Source organism: Vitis vinifera, chromosome 12 (genome assembly GCF_030704535.1).
Source record: "Vitis vinifera cultivar Pinot Noir 40024 chromosome 12, ASM3070453v1".
Lineage (NCBI taxonomy): Eukaryota > Viridiplantae > Streptophyta > Magnoliopsida > Vitales > Vitaceae > Vitis > Vitis vinifera.
The window spans coordinates 23,356,548-23,372,296 of NC_081816.1; the positions used below are offsets into that span (position 1 = coordinate 23,356,548).

Consider the following 15,749-nt stretch of genomic DNA (forward strand, 5'->3'; position numbering starts at 1 on the left):
ATAAACCAAGATCACTACTAGCAAGCAAAATATCATCCACATACAGTATCAAAAATATAAACTTGCTCCCACTAACTTTCAGATATATACACTGATCACATTTTCTCTTTAAATCCGAAAGATGTAATGGTATTATTGAATTTAATATACCATTGTCTGGAAGCTTGTTTAAGACCGTAAATGGATTTCTTTAATTTGCAAACTAGGTGTTCATTTCCTTTCTTTGTGAACCCTTCAGGTTGTTCCATGTAGATATCTTCATCCAAATTCCCATTTAAGAATGCAGTTTTCACATCCATTTGATGTAACTCTAAATCAAAATGAGCTACAAGTGCCATGACGATTCTAAGCGAATCTTTCTTGGAAACCGGAGAGAAGGTATCTTTGTAATCGATACCTTCCTTTTGAGTGAAACCTTTAGCCACAAGTCTGGCCTTAAATCGTTCGATATTGCCTTTAGCGTCGCGCTTTGTCTTAAAGATCCATTTACAGCCGACGAGTTTACAACTATTAGGCAATTCGATGAGATCCCAGACACTGTTATGGGCCATAGATTTCAACTCTTCATTCATAGCTTCCATCCATTTACTAGAAACATCACTTTCCATGGCTTGTGAAAATGAAATCGGATCCTTCCTTATCCCAATATCAAAATCAGATTCCTGTAGATACACCACATAATCATCTGTAATGGCAGGTCTCCTTTCTCTTTGAGATCTCCTCAAAGGTGTCGGTTGTGGTGGCTCTACAACATTTTCAATGGCAATATTTTCTGGTGGTAATGAACCATCTCTATTATGTTGCTCATTTTCCTCAACTTGTTGAACAGGTTGAGGGACAATAATTTCTTGAGGTAAAAAAGGTGGTGGGATATCCACTCTTATCTCCTCAATATCTACCTTTCTTGGTTCATTACTCCCACTGATTTCGCCATTCTCTAAGAATCTGGCATTACCGGTTTCAACTATTCTCACATTGTGGTTAGGACAATAAAATCTGTACCCTTTCGATTTATTCGGATAGCCAATGAAATATCCAGATATCGTTCTTGAATCAAGCTTTTTCTCATATGGGTTATAGATTCTTGCCTCCGCTGGACAACCCCATATATGTATATGTCTCAAGCTAGGTTTCCTACCAGTCCATAACTCGAAAGGATTTTTTGGAACTGCCTTACTAGGAACTCTGTTCAAGATATACATTGCGGTTTTTAAGGCTTCACCCCACAATGAAATAGGTACAGAAGAGTAACTCATCATACTCCTAACCATTTCCATTAATGTGCGATTACGCCTTTCAGCAACACCATTCTGCTGTGGCGTACCAGGCATTGTGAACTGAGCACGAATGCCAAGCTTTTCAAGGAATTTGGCAAAAGGACCAGGATTTTGTCCTGATTCATCATATCTGCCATAATATTCACCGCCTCGATCTGATCTCACAATTTTAATCTTTTTATCTAATTGTCTCTCGACCTCTATTATGAACATCTCGAAGATGTCAATGGCCTGAGACTTTTCATGCATTAGATAAACATAACCATAACGAGATAGATCATCTATAAAGGTGATAAAATATTTATCTCCTGTAAAACATGGAACAGAGAGTGGTCCACAAATATCTGTATGAATTATCTCAAGGAGCTCATTAGTTCTTGTGACACCTTTCTTTGTATGTTTAGTTTGCTTTCCCTTTATGCAATCCATGCATACATGAAAATCAGTGAAGTCAAGATTTTATAAAATTCCTTCCTTCACTAATCTCTCAATTCTTTCCCTAGAGATGTGCCCTAGTCTTCTGTGCCATAAGATTGAAGAATTTTCATTAATTAAGCCACGTTTTGAACCAGCATTTGAATGCAGGGTTATCAAAGCTTGTGCAAATTCATGATTCAAGGAAATTTTATATAAACCATCACATAAAATACCAGAACCAACTGTAACAGAATTTAACGTCAAACTTAGTTGTCCAGAACTGAATAAAACAGAATATCTAGTAGCATCTAATTTAGACAAGGAAACTAAATTCCTAGAGATAGAAGGTACATAAAAAGTGTTTAAAAGATCCATCTGATGACTCGTCTCTAATAGTAAGCGATAGGTACCAACAGCTACCACTTCAACCTTGGGACGGTTTCCCATATAGAGGAACTTTTCACTTTCCTTTGGTTTCCTGGTTGTAAGGAATCCCTGCATTAAATTAGTCACATGAGTTGTGGCTCCAGAATCAATCCACCAAGTATTTGAAGGAACTTCAACAAGATTGGATTCATAACATACAAAAGAAAGATTTATACCTCTCTTTTCGAACCAAGCCTTGCGCTTGATACAATCCTTCTTCACATGCCCTTTCTTGCCACAAAAGTAGCAACTTACCGTGAATTTTCCATCATGATTCTGGCTACCTTCCCCAAGTCCGCTTTTCTTAGGTGGAAAGTTCCTTCATTTTTTGAATTTTCCTTTCTTCTTCGTGACTCCATGAGTTACAGCAAGAGCAAGATTATGTCCTTCTTGTCTTAATCTCACTTCCTCTTGTATACATTTACTGGTGAGCTCATTCAAGTTCCACTGATCATTATTAGTATTATAGTGGATTTTGAATGGAGCAAACTGTGATGGAAGTGAGTTAAGGACAAACTGTACCAAAAAGGACTCATCCATACCCATGCCTAGTGCCTTAAGCTTTGCAGCCTTTTTAGTCATGTTTAAAATATGTTGCTGAATACCTTTCTGACCATCATATTTCATGGTGGTCAATTCAGCCATCAATGTGCCTGCAAGGGACTTATCAGAGCGTTTGAAGCGCTCTTCAACAAATTTCAGAAATTTCGAGGCAAACTCGGTTTGAGGGAGAGAGGTCTTGATATTATTGGCAATAGTCATTCTCATAAACATCAGACTGAGTCTGTTGGATCTTGCCCAGGCTTTTGATTGTTCCACTTGCTCCGGAGTATTGTCATCCGTAGCTTCAGGAGGTTTATCCGTTATTAAAGCCAGGTCAAGATCCAATACGCCCAGTGAGAATTGAACCCTTTCATACCATTCAGAAAAGTTCGACCCATCAAAAACAGTCATTCCAGATGCAAGAGAGTGTAATGAAGTGGGAACTATACAAAATAGAACAATGCTCACAATAAGGCCTCAAGTATAAAATAAATAGTAATGAACTATTGATATCATTAAAATTCTCCTTTGGGTAAATTTTAACATATCCAGTGTTCACTTGGAGGGAGCTTAAAACACTTTACTATTTTGTGTCATTTATATGTTACCTTTGGGTATCCATTTTACCTTTCTAAGCAACACAAAATAAAAACATTAATTAATAATTAGCAGAAATTGACTCTCCTTTGGGTTAGTCTCATTCTCCTAATTATAAAGAGAATTATTAAGAATTTTACAAGTCTCCCTTTATTCTTTTATGCAATTCAATAAATACAAGGCTCACTAATTTAGGTTACTTTGGCAACTATCTAAATTAGTTAACCTTACATTTATAAATTTTCATTTGGATAAAATTTCACAAGATGAAATTAATTCTTTTATTTGAGTTAAAAAAAAAAATCAAGGAAATAGTATCTTTAATAATCATCTCATTCCACCCGGACGGGAATCCCTCATTCCACCCGGATGGGAATCCGGCACCCTTGTCACCGGATGGGATAGGAGGACGCTTCAACTTCCCCGGGCAGACATGTCCGGATCCTTCGGTAACGCCTATCTGGAGTGCGCGCTTGACTTGTCTGCGATCCCCATACTTAGCTCCTGGGGTTTGAACCACCAAACCTCCAGACTTTCCTTGCTTTCTGCCTAGGCTCTCAAGGGTGCAAGGTCTACCCATGAGACCTAATTCTTCGGGTCTGAATCAAGTGGCTAAGGGGCTGACAAACCAAACGACCAGCAATGGCGCTTGAAATGGCACCTGAAAATGGCCAGCAATGGCGCCTGAAAATGGCCAGCAATGGCGCCTGAAAACGGCCACCGGACTGACGCCAAACCAGCGCCCCTCACCGGCATTGATCCAGTCAACGTTGCAAGGAAAAATAAAAATCTTCCTTCTACGCTTTGAGGCTGGTCTTTACTTTGTTTAATTAATTTTTTTTTATTCATTTTAGTGAGACGAATTAATCAAAGATAAATCTAAAAAATTAATCTTTATAAAACAATGATTCTGAATATTTAAATTCAACCTTGCTCTGATACCAATTGTTGAGATTTAATACGGAAATTAACACACAATAATCCAGATCATTGAATTCAAACTCATCTCTAATAATAAAATAATAAAAAACATTAATTAAAAATAAATTACATACCGTTTGAAGAGCACATAACCATGAGAGATTTCCCTTCAGTTTATAGATCTTAAATCCTTGATCTCTTCTTCTCCTTATCAAACCTTAATACACAGAATTGTTTTCTGTAATTGATGGAAGAGAGCACACACCGCACATGAAGGGGTTTCTGTATATATATCTTATTGATAGGAGAAGAGGACCAAGAATACACGTTCAAAAACCGTTCTAAAGGTGTTATTCGAATAACTGTTTTTATTCTAAACAATAATTTAAAATTATTATAATTTACCCATTCCATCAAAGGTAAATATCTTTATAACAGTTTAAAGATATTGGGTATTCTTTTAATTGGCTAAATACTAAGTTAGTGGTCCAGCCACTTAATTTTAATGTGGAAATAACAATTTTATCATTTTTTTTAGTTTTTTCAAATATTCTTATGAATTTTAAATAATTTTCGCTCCATCGATATTTGTGAAAAAAATATCAACCGATATTTTTATGATATTTTGATATTTTTATGATATTTCCTATTAAAATCGAAGTACCAATATATTTGTAAAATCCGATTTTTCAATCCATGAGTATGACTTTGTCCCTTTCTGCCTTGATTATATGTAATTTTAAATAAAAATTTAAATGGGCCTAGTGAGGTTGGTATGAGAATTTTTCATATTTGCTCCACCCCATCCCTCATTATTTAATATTTTTTTTAGCTTGTGCTGATAATATATATAAATAAATGAGATAAGTTGGGATAGGGTTGAGTCGTCCTAAACTCTCCACTGTCATCCATATTCTCATCTTCTTTCTTTACCAACACACCAAAAAACCCTAACCTTAATTTAATATGCCAATTTTTCATATTTGTTCCACCCCATCCCTCTTTATTTAATATTTTTTTTAGCTGTGACGATAATATATATAAATAAATGAGATAAGTTGGGATAGGGTTGAGCCGTTATAAACTCTCCACTGTCATCGATATTCTCATATTCTTTTTTTACCAACACACCAAAAAACCCTAACCTTAATTTAATATGCCTATTTTGTTTTTCAAGAAATTTTTTTCCCTTTCCATTTTATTTTCTTCCATTTTCTTTTTTACCCTTTTCAACCCTCTCTCTCTTCTTGTTTTTATTTTTTATATTTAATGAATTTATGATGGGGAAGAAAAATGAGATGATTGAAAGAGAAAAAAATTAAGCGAAAAATGAAAGAAAAGAATAAGGTAGATGAAAAGAAAGTGACAAAAAAAAAAAAACCAAGGTTAGGACTTTTGGGTCAGTGTGAGAAAAAGAGAAATATTAGAATTATGTTTGGTTTTTGAAAAGTATTAAGAAAAGAAAAAAATTGTTACGGAAAATATTCTCTTATTTAGTCATATTTTGAAAAATACCAAAAAAATAAAATATAATTAAAATTAATAACAAACTTATGTATTTTTAAATATTTCATCTTTATATCCAATAGTTAAAATAAGTAAAATAATTTTAAAGTAACATATAAAAAAATTATTGATTTTAAATTTATTTTATTTTTTCATTTACTTTTTCTCTTTATTTTTTTCCTTTGTATTTTTCTTTAAATTTTTTGGGAGCCAAACATGACCTAGAGATTTAACATAGCTTCACATGTTTATATTATTAAATAATATTGAAAAAATAATACAAAATTGTAAAATTGGAAGGGAAAAAGGTGAAGTTGAAATAAACCACCCACCTATTTGTCTTACTCAATATGTCTTTATTTAATTTTCAAAGTCTTACTATTTTTTTTATATATAATTATTATGTATAGTGCTTATATGCAATATTTCTTGTAATTGTTGTTATAAGAATAATATATATACATTTTACTAGATAAGATTAAGCCCTATTCACTATTTTCAAATCATTTCTTTTATCTTGCTTTTAGATTAGTTGTTTCACTTTGATTTAGTGTCATAAATCAAGTTGATGCAAAGGTAATGAATGGATTTCCATATTATCTATTTAATCAACACGATGAAATAGATAAAATATAAATGATTGATGTCATATAATTTATTATATTGGATCGACATAATTCAGGGTTAATTATAGAAAAGACTTTTTTTTTTTTTTCAAATGAGAGACCTTATACTTTGTATTTGGGGTTTGCCCTTGTGGTTTAAATAACGATATGATTTGGGTTTTGGTAAAAAGATTCTCTTAAAGCATACTAACTAATATATTTTACATGAGGCTTATACTATTATTGGAATGAACATGAATTTGGTTAAAGGAGAGTTATGCCTCGAATAAACAAAATTTGGAAGATAAAATTTGGATACTTTATATATGGGGTTTGCCCTTATGGTTTAAATAATGATTGTGTTAAATATTGATGCTTGTTTCTTTAGTTCTTTTATGTTATGTTTCTATGATCTCATTGAGTAACTTGTGATACAGACTTGCTGTATGCTTCTGAGTTCAGATTTCAGAAGTGATATCCCCCAGTTTGATTTGTATTGAATTGATAATTGACTTGTTTTATGTCATGTGCATCTCTGAGTTTGATTAGTATTGAAGTGAGAAATAGTTTGTGGTCTATGTCATTTGCTCTTGTTCTAGCAGTGCCACGCAATCCCCCTTCTTAATTTTGCTAGGAATGTTGATTTGAAAAGTTACCTTTCCAAAATGTTGTCAGACATTAGATCCTTGATGGCCCTACAATCAAGGTTGGAATAAGCAAAAAATAAGTTAGTGTCCATTTGAATACACCTTCTTATTTTTATTTTAAAAATTAAAAACTTGAATCTAAAAGTAGAAAATCTTATACAAAAAGTATAAATTTATTTTATCATGTCTTTCATTATTTTTTAAAAAAATTAAAATTTGAGGAAGTAAATTTTTTTTTAAATCTCAAATTTTTAATTAATTTGTAAAATTATTACTTTTTTCTATAAGAGTTTTTATGTCTTATATAAAAGTTATTGCTACTATCTAATTTTAAAATTAAAAAACCAAAAAATATATACAAATTCAATAAAAATATATTTATTGAGTTCTAGGTTTTAAAAAAAAATTTCTTTTACTTTTCCATCTTCAATTTTTATCCTTATTTTCTATCCATTGTACATTCTCTTAAACATATTTAAATCCGAACAAAGTTTTAATCTTCCTCCATCTTCATCTCATTTTACGTTAAGTAGTGATTTGTAGTTGGTGGCAAAGCTAGTTCAGAGATCCCTCTTGAAACATTTTTCAAATACAAAAGTTCAGTATATTTTTCCGAATTTATGAATTAGCCAAGATTCTTTTGTACAAGATAATAAGTAGCACATAAATTTTATTATAAATGCGAAATACTTATCAAGTAAAAATGCAAGGTCATTTCTCTGCTTGGCTAGTCAAGCATGGACTAGTTCATAGATCTTTGGGCTTTGATTATTAGTATAAAAATGGTTTTACCTTAACACTTCTATCGATTGCATTTCTGTTAGATCATATACATAAAAAAAAAAATAGTTAGTGTTTAAATGTAAATAAAAAACTATTTTCAAAGTGTCATTGATACTAAAAAAAACAAACTAAAATAAGTATATGAATTGCAAATCTAAGAATTGGGTGATTCTTTAGGTTTTTAATAATTTTAATCATATTTGATTTTATTTACTATTTTTCATAGTAAGATTAAATAGAAGAAAATTATTTTCCTTCATAATACATATATATATTTTTTACTTTTTTTAGTACATTTTAGGAACCAAATATAGCCTTAATGGGGTATTTGTAATTTCATCTTCTCACATATTTTTTTACCACTTTTAGGAGGTTTTGGCAGCAAGCTTTAAGATGGTGGGCTGGAGCAGTGATCTTCTCTTAAAGCAAGCAGCATGTGACGACAGGTGGCATGGGATACTTTTCTTGAAGCAACCCGCATGTGACAGGTGGTATGGGGATTCAGAGGCCGTTGGGAGTGAGCTTGGGCAGTAAGAAATCTGAGCCGGAGGGTGAGAAAAACAGAGAGGAGCGGATGCATTTTTTTCTTTTTACAGAGAACAGGGTGGGAGGTAACGATTCTGGACAGAAAACCATGGTAAGCTGAGCTTAGACCATGGGTGAGCTGTAAGAGTGAGAGAGAACGGAGGAGAAGGGTTTTCTAGAGAGAGCTAAAACAGAGGAAGAAAAATGAAGTGAGAGCAAGGAGGAGAGAGTGAGCTGGGGAAGACATCTGAAACAAGAGGAGCTATAGGGAGGTGATTTTGAGCTGAGCAGGGGAGTGAGTTGGATTTTGAGAGGGTTTGAGGCTGTGAAAATGAGCTGAACAGTGAGAGGGGCAGAGGAGAGAAAGGGAGTGGGTTTGCTGCGGTTTTGATTTAAGCTTAGGAGAAGAAGCAGAGCAGCTTGAAGCCCAGTTAGTTCCGCTGGAGGGGAGCATTTCCTGGTACGTTTGCTAGACCACGTATTGATTGCAGTTGATTTTCTTTGGGTTGCTGTGACTGTGTTATAATAAATCCATGCTTGGTTCTTTATTTGAAATTTGTTTAAGAGTGATCTAGCTCATTTTTAGCTTTCCTTTGAGTGTCCAAGTCATATTTTCGATCTTATTTTCACCTGGTTTTTCCCACCCACACATAAGCCCATCGACTTCAATATGAGAAGGGGCTCGGTTTAATGTCTTCTTTGGCTCATTTGATGCTCTGTTTTTCCCTGAAAATTTACCATGAGTGGGTTCTACATTTCATGTGCACCAAAAAGGTGCTTATGTTTTTCTCTAGTTTCTGATTTTCTGAGCGCCCAAACAGTAAAAATGCAGAATTAGTTCTATCGTTTTTGGTGTTTTTTTTCACTTTATTCATGAAATTTCTGATTGTGTATTGAAATTGTATATTATTACATTGTTTTTGGTTGGATGCTTCCTTTAAATGCTTGAAATCTTCATTTTTTTTATTGCCCGGAATGGAATTTTTGGTCATATTTGATGATATATGAGTGCATAACAAATGTTTGCATGTCCAAATTTACAATATTTTATAAATTTACACCTGCAACTTAGGTTGTGCCTCATTTTTCTTTGGTGCTCCTTGGGTGTTGTCCCTTGCAGTTTAGGCACTAGGAGTCTTCTGCACCTTGTACCTTTCATATTTCATTGCAATCCTATTTAGGGAAAATAACACTAACTTGCCTTAAGGTTTGTTGTTAGAATTATAGTGACCTCCCCTCACATTTGAAAAAAGATGCTATTCTCACTCAAGGTTTGATATAACTAAAGCAGTGATAAACACAACAGACATGTAATGTGGTCCGGTTCCTTTTTTACAATCGTAATTCTCAGAGGATTTCTTCACCAATTAGGGTTTTTCTTTGATTATGTAGGAGTTTAGCTTTAAGTATTCCTACAGTGGATGAGGCTTTTTAATTGGTCTTGTGGCTGAGATATGCATCTGTTATTTCCTTAGATTACTTTTTCCATTCGGTTGATTGGGAGGAACGTTTCCAAATGTGTCCTAGTGCATTTTTCTTAGACCACTTTCTGATCATTTCTTTTTACTGTGGTGGGGCTAGGATTTGGAGATGGAGATGTTCTTTCAGGTTGGAGAACAGTAGGCTTCGAGTGCATACAGTGCATGAGTTTGGAGGCTATCAGTTTACAGGTCTCTCCAGTTTTGTCCTTTGCTAGAAAGTTGAAGGCTCTGAAAGATGATCTGAAACATGGACTAGAGAGGTCTTTGACACTGTTCCCTTTCATAAAGTTTGTGTCTTGGAGTGAATTATTTGGATGATAACCACTTAGCAGTGTGGGAAGAGAGGTCTGAGTGATGGAAGTCAAGAGGTGTTCTGTGCATGCTATTCATTAACATGCACATTTGTCCCAACCACTAAAACATATCAAACTACATGTTCAATATCCACTTCTACCCAATGCTGAAACCTGTGTTCCAACACAAGTAGCCCTGTACTCTGTTCACAGTCCATGCCTATGCCTGATCAAGGGATGTTGGTGTCTTTTTGTGCCAAAATATTTTGACATCGTGAAATTCATAATCATTATTTCAAAGTTAAAAATATAATTATAAAAAATTAATGAAGGAAATAAAATATTTTGTAGTTATACTTGATTGTCCTTGAGATGCAAACCATCAAGACCAAATGACTCTTATATTAAAATATGTGGACATTTGAACAGCTCTTCTACACGTAGATGAATATTTTTAGAATTTTTAAAAGTTGATGATGCATATACTAGGTGGTTGTCATAACCTCAATCTGATTTTTTTTTTTTTTTGATTAAGTAATAAGATTTATATAATAATAATATTAAAAGTAAAAGAATATTTTCAGAATTTTTAAAAGTTGATGCATATACCAAGGGATTGTCATAAACTCAATCTGAAAAATAAATAAACAAATTTTAGATTAAATTATATTTGCATAAGTAATAAGAGGTCTTATTTATATCCTCATTTATTTATTTATTGCCTTAGGCCACATTTCTTGTTGAGCCTCCCTTTGTGTCTTTTGTTTTGTTTTCTTCCCTCCCTGCCCCCTTTTTTAAGCATTTGATCCCTATTATCGTTCATCTAAGTTATTGTTTTGAATTTGAATTCTTTTTTTTTTCAATCGATATTCTGACTTCTATGTTGTTGGTACCAGAAGGATGGCCTTAGAAGCAACAGCAGTGGAAGTAGCAGTGACTGATGTATATAGAGATGGGTGAAGCTTATTAAGTTGGTATGTGTAGGGACACCCCCCCCCCCCCCCCCCCCCCCGATGACACGTGGCACGCACCGCTGTCCGGATCAACTCTATCCGTACCCCCCAAGAGGACACGTGGTGCGCACCTCTATCCGAGTCCCCCAGGAGGGGCATACGACACTCTCAAATATCATACCCGGGCAATGCTCTATCCTATCCGGACCTATTGTCCGGATCATTGACTGTAACGAGCAAGCCTTGCTGAGTCATCCCTAACAGCCTGCCACAGCCCACGTTCCGCCACCTACAGAGCGAAAGGACAGGAGAGATGACAAGTCACCTCCCACGATCTCTGACAGCCGCCTGCAGGGTGATGATGACCCTGCCACTACCTTAAGGACATCATGACAAGCCAAAAAGTCTTCCCACCATTAAAGAGGGGAGCAAAGCTTCTGACATTATATAAAAGGGCCTTCACACAAGGAAGAAGGTAAGCCTAGGACCCTAAAAAAGCCAATAGTCTGATATCTTAAGCCATGACTAACAAAACCATCGGAGGGTGTGTCCGGACATCCTGTTCGGACATCTTTTGCAGATCGATTGAGCCAGAATTCCTTCTTGGTTGATAGCACGCGTCCATTTGGCAGCAGCAGGGATCCCTGGGACGCGAGGTATCAACATTGGCGTCGTATGTGGGAACTCTCTGATTCAGTCGACGACAAAGATGTCGACGACAAAGATGTCAACAACAAAGATGTCCACACCTTCGACAAGCCGCTCGTCGACTAGGGGAGACGAAGATTATTTCGAATGGCACGAAGCCATCGAAAGGAGACAGTTGGAGAGCGAGCGACAAATGCAGGATCTCCTCCAAGAAACGAGAAGAAAACGCTGTGTTATGCATCCAGGCTTCATCGACGGGACCTTCTCGTGGTCAACGCTCAAGAGGCCAAGGAGCAAACTCAAGGCCTGACCCAGAGTCAATATACCCTGGGACTGCGGGGGTCATCCCCGAGACGGGCAATGTTAGACCACAAGAACGACACACGCCCATGCACCAAGCCCCCCAGGAGGAAAGCTCAGACTCTACTCATTTCTCATCAAAGAGACAACACGACAAAAGACCCCAATTGTCAGACGCGATGCGCGCGAGTCTAGGCCCATAGGGACCTGGGAAGACAAGGCCACCAGTAGCCACAACTTGGGGAACGCACCCTGACCCCCTGGTCACACCCATGGTGCAGAACGTCCTCCAGCACCAAGCAGTATGACAAGCTGGGAGAAACCCTCCAAACGAGCCACCCACTAGCTCCATCAGCAAAAGGCTAGATGACATGCTTTCCACGCCTTTTTGCCCGCATATCATTCATTACGACCCCCCAAGGGGATTTCTCGTGCCTAAATTTTCCACGTACGATGGGTCCAACGACTCCTTCGACCATATCATGCATTATCGACAGCTCATGACTCTCGATATAGGAAACGACGCGCTGCTATGCAAAGTATTTCCCGCCAGCCTACAAGGATAGACTCTCTCATGGTTTCACCGCCTACGCCCCAACTCTGTTGATAATTTCAGGGACCTGTCGGAAGCTTTTGTGGGACAATACTTATGCTCCGCTCGGCATAAACAAAACATCAGCACTCTGCAAAACATAAAAATGAAGGAGAATGAGTCTTTAAGAGAGTTCGTGAAGCGGTTTGGTCAGGTCATCTTACAAGTAGAGGCTTACAGCATAGATGTTGTCCTTCAAATCTTCAAACGAAGCATTTGTCCAGGTACCCCATTCTTCGAGTCGCTCGCTAAGAAGCCTCCTACGACGATGGACGACTTGTTCCGACACGTGAGCAAATACTCAATGCTGGAGGACGACGTGCGCGCAGCCACCCAGCAAATCTTGGTTGCCGGTCAAACATCCAGAAGTGGTGCAGAAAGAAGTTCCAAACTTCCGGACCGGCCAAGGTCGTCCGGCCGAAGGCAGGAAGAACAAAGCCGCCCAGAACGGCCGCCCCTCACACTCCTTTCCATATCCTACGAGAAGCTCCTCCTTATGATCCAAGACCTGTCCGACTTCAGGTGGCCCAGACCCCTCAGAGCGGACCCAGCCCAAAGGGATCATAGTAAGAAGTGTGCCTACCATAAGGAGCACGGTCACACTACGGAGACATGCAGGAGCCTCCATTATTTGGTGGAAAGGCTCCTGCATGTCTTCGTAGTGTGATCGTGCTCTTTGATGAGAGACGAGTAGAGTCTGAGCTTTCCTCCTGGGGGGCTTGGTGCATAGGCGTGTGCCGTTCTTGTGGTCTAACATTGCTCGTCTCGGGGATGACCCCCGCAGTCCCAGGGTATATTGACTTTGGATCAGGCCTTGAGTTTGCTCCTTGGCCTCTTGAGCGATGACCACGAGAAGGTCCCGTCAATGAAGCCTAGATGCGTAACACAACGTTTTCTTCTCGTTTCCTGGAGGAGAGCCTGCATTTGTCGCTCGCTCTCCAACTATCTCCTTTCGATGGCTTCGCGCCATTCGAAATAATCTTCGTCTCCCCTAGTCGACGAGCGGCTTGTCGAAGGTGTGGACATCTTTGTCGTCGACTAAATCAGAGAGTTCCCACATACGGCGCCAATGTTGGTACCTCGCGTCCTAGGGATCCCTGCTGCTGCCAAATGGACGCGTGCTATCAACTAAGGAGTTCTGGCTTAGTCGATCCTACAAAAGATGTCCGGACAGGATGTCCGGACACACCCTCCGATGGTTTTGTTAGTCATGGCTTAAGAGATCAGACTATTGGCTTTTTTAAGGTCCCAGGCTTACCTTCTTCCTTGTGTGAAGGCCTTTTTATATAATGTCAGAAGCTTTGCTCCCCTCTTTAATGGTGGGAAGACTTTTTGGCTTGTCATGATGTCCTCAAGGTAGTGGCAGGGTCATCACCACCCTGTAGGTGGGTGTCAGAGATCGTGGGAGGTGACTTGCCATCGTTCCTATCCTTTCGCTCTGCAGGCGGCGGAACGTGGGCTATGGCAAACTATCGGGGATGACTCAGCAAGGCTTGCTCGTTACAGTTAATGATCCGGACAATAGGTCCGGATAGGATAGAGCATCGCCCGGGTATGATATTTGAGAGTGTCGTATGCCCCTCCTGGGGGACCCGGATAGAGGTGCGCGCCACGTGTCCTCTTGGGGAGTACGGATAGAGTTGATCCGGACAGCGGTGCGTGCTACGTGTCATCGGGGGGGGGGGGGGGGATGGTCCCTACAGTATGGTTGTAAATTTGATTATTGGAAGAATCTAAAAAGAAACAATGAAGATTTAATGTAGAAAGCTAGAGAGCTTTGGGAACTGAGAAATGTCATAAGGGAAGGAATAAGCCAAAATAGAATCAGGCCAGACACAACAACATGGATAGTTAAGGTGGAGATGAATGAAGGTGAAGTGATTGAACTAGACACCAAATACAATGATAGAAAAAATCTGCCATGGAAATTGTTTCGTTTTTGGAAGGATGCTAGTCTTAGCAAAGACATGGCTGAGAAGTGCAAGCAAGTTCTTAGTCTTTGGGAAGAGGGAAAACGTAAAAGAGGAGTGTTGGATGCGGAGCTGCCAAAGCATGTCTTGGGAATACGTCCAGCCAAAATAGAATATGAATCACCTCTGCACAAACATGTAAAAGCAGCAGTGGGTTTTCTAGAGGATCTGGAAATAAAAAGAATAGGAATCTGGGGAATGGTGGGAACCGGGAAGACCACAATAATTGAAAACTTGAACACTCGTGACAATATTAACAAAATGTTTGATATTGTCATTCGGGTAACTATCCCAAAGGAGTGGAGCGAGGTAGGGTTGCAATAGAAAATCATGCGTAGGCTAAATTTGAATCTGCCCTACTGACATTGAGGAAAATACACAGATAATATTCGAAGAGTTGAAGAAAAAGAAGTGTTTGATTCTTTTAGATGAAGTTTGTCATCCACCCTACCTCGCTCCACTCCTTTGGGACAGTTACCTGAATGACAATATCAAACATTTTGTTAATATTGTCACGAGTGTTCAAGATTTCAATTACTGTGGTCTTCCCGGTTCCCACCATTCCCCAGATTCCTATTCTTTTTATTTCCGAATCCTCTAGAAAAAGCACAAGAATATATTTTTATTTCAATTATTGTTGACTTATTCTTATCTGTTTATCATAAGTTCTATATATATACTAAGAATTGCAAAGTCTTAAGAATATCTTATTTCTCAACTCGGTACTAGAGCAGCTCAGTCACGACAATGGCTACCTCTTTTCAAAGTAATCAACAAGCTAGTCTCTACTCTCTCTCAACTTCTGCTATTTCAAAACCTTGCTCCACTAACGCTGAAACTAGATAGAAACAACTACACCTTCTAGCACTCACAAGTGTTGCCTGTAGCCGCGCTCATGAATTGGAAGGATATTTGTTTGGGACCAAAGTTTGCCCATCTCAATACGAAGACCACAACTTGCGAGGAGAGGATCCTGGTGAGGTACGTCAAGTCAATCCTAGTTTTGTCGTCTGGAAGAAAACTGACCAGTCCTTAATGAGTTGGCTATTAAATTCAATCTCCGAGGCCATGTTTGGCCATGTTGTGGTCTCCCATGAAGTCAGGAGTACCTTCGAAAAGCTATTTACAACAGAGTCAAAAGCATGTACATTGCAGCTCCGTTTTTAGCTTCAGTCAATTAAGAAGGGATCCGTGAGTGTAAATAATTATATCCTAAAGATGAGGCTATGTTTGGTTCCCGGAAAGTACAAAAGAAAGAAAAAAAA

At 37.9% G+C, this 15,749-nt stretch overlaps 1 long non-coding RNA gene across 1 annotated transcript; it reads left to right on the top strand.

Annotated features, from left to right (window-relative positions):
* The first annotated feature begins 8,317 nt into the window (after nt 1–8,317).
* LOC132254762 (uncharacterized) lies at nt 8,318–10,994 on the top strand. The gene is made up of 3 exons (XR_009467123.1): nt 8,318–8,707; nt 9,829–9,988; nt 10,918–10,994. It is a non-coding gene; the product is annotated as an uncharacterized LOC132254762 (long non-coding RNA).
* Nucleotides 10,995–15,749: the final 4,755 nt, after the last annotated feature.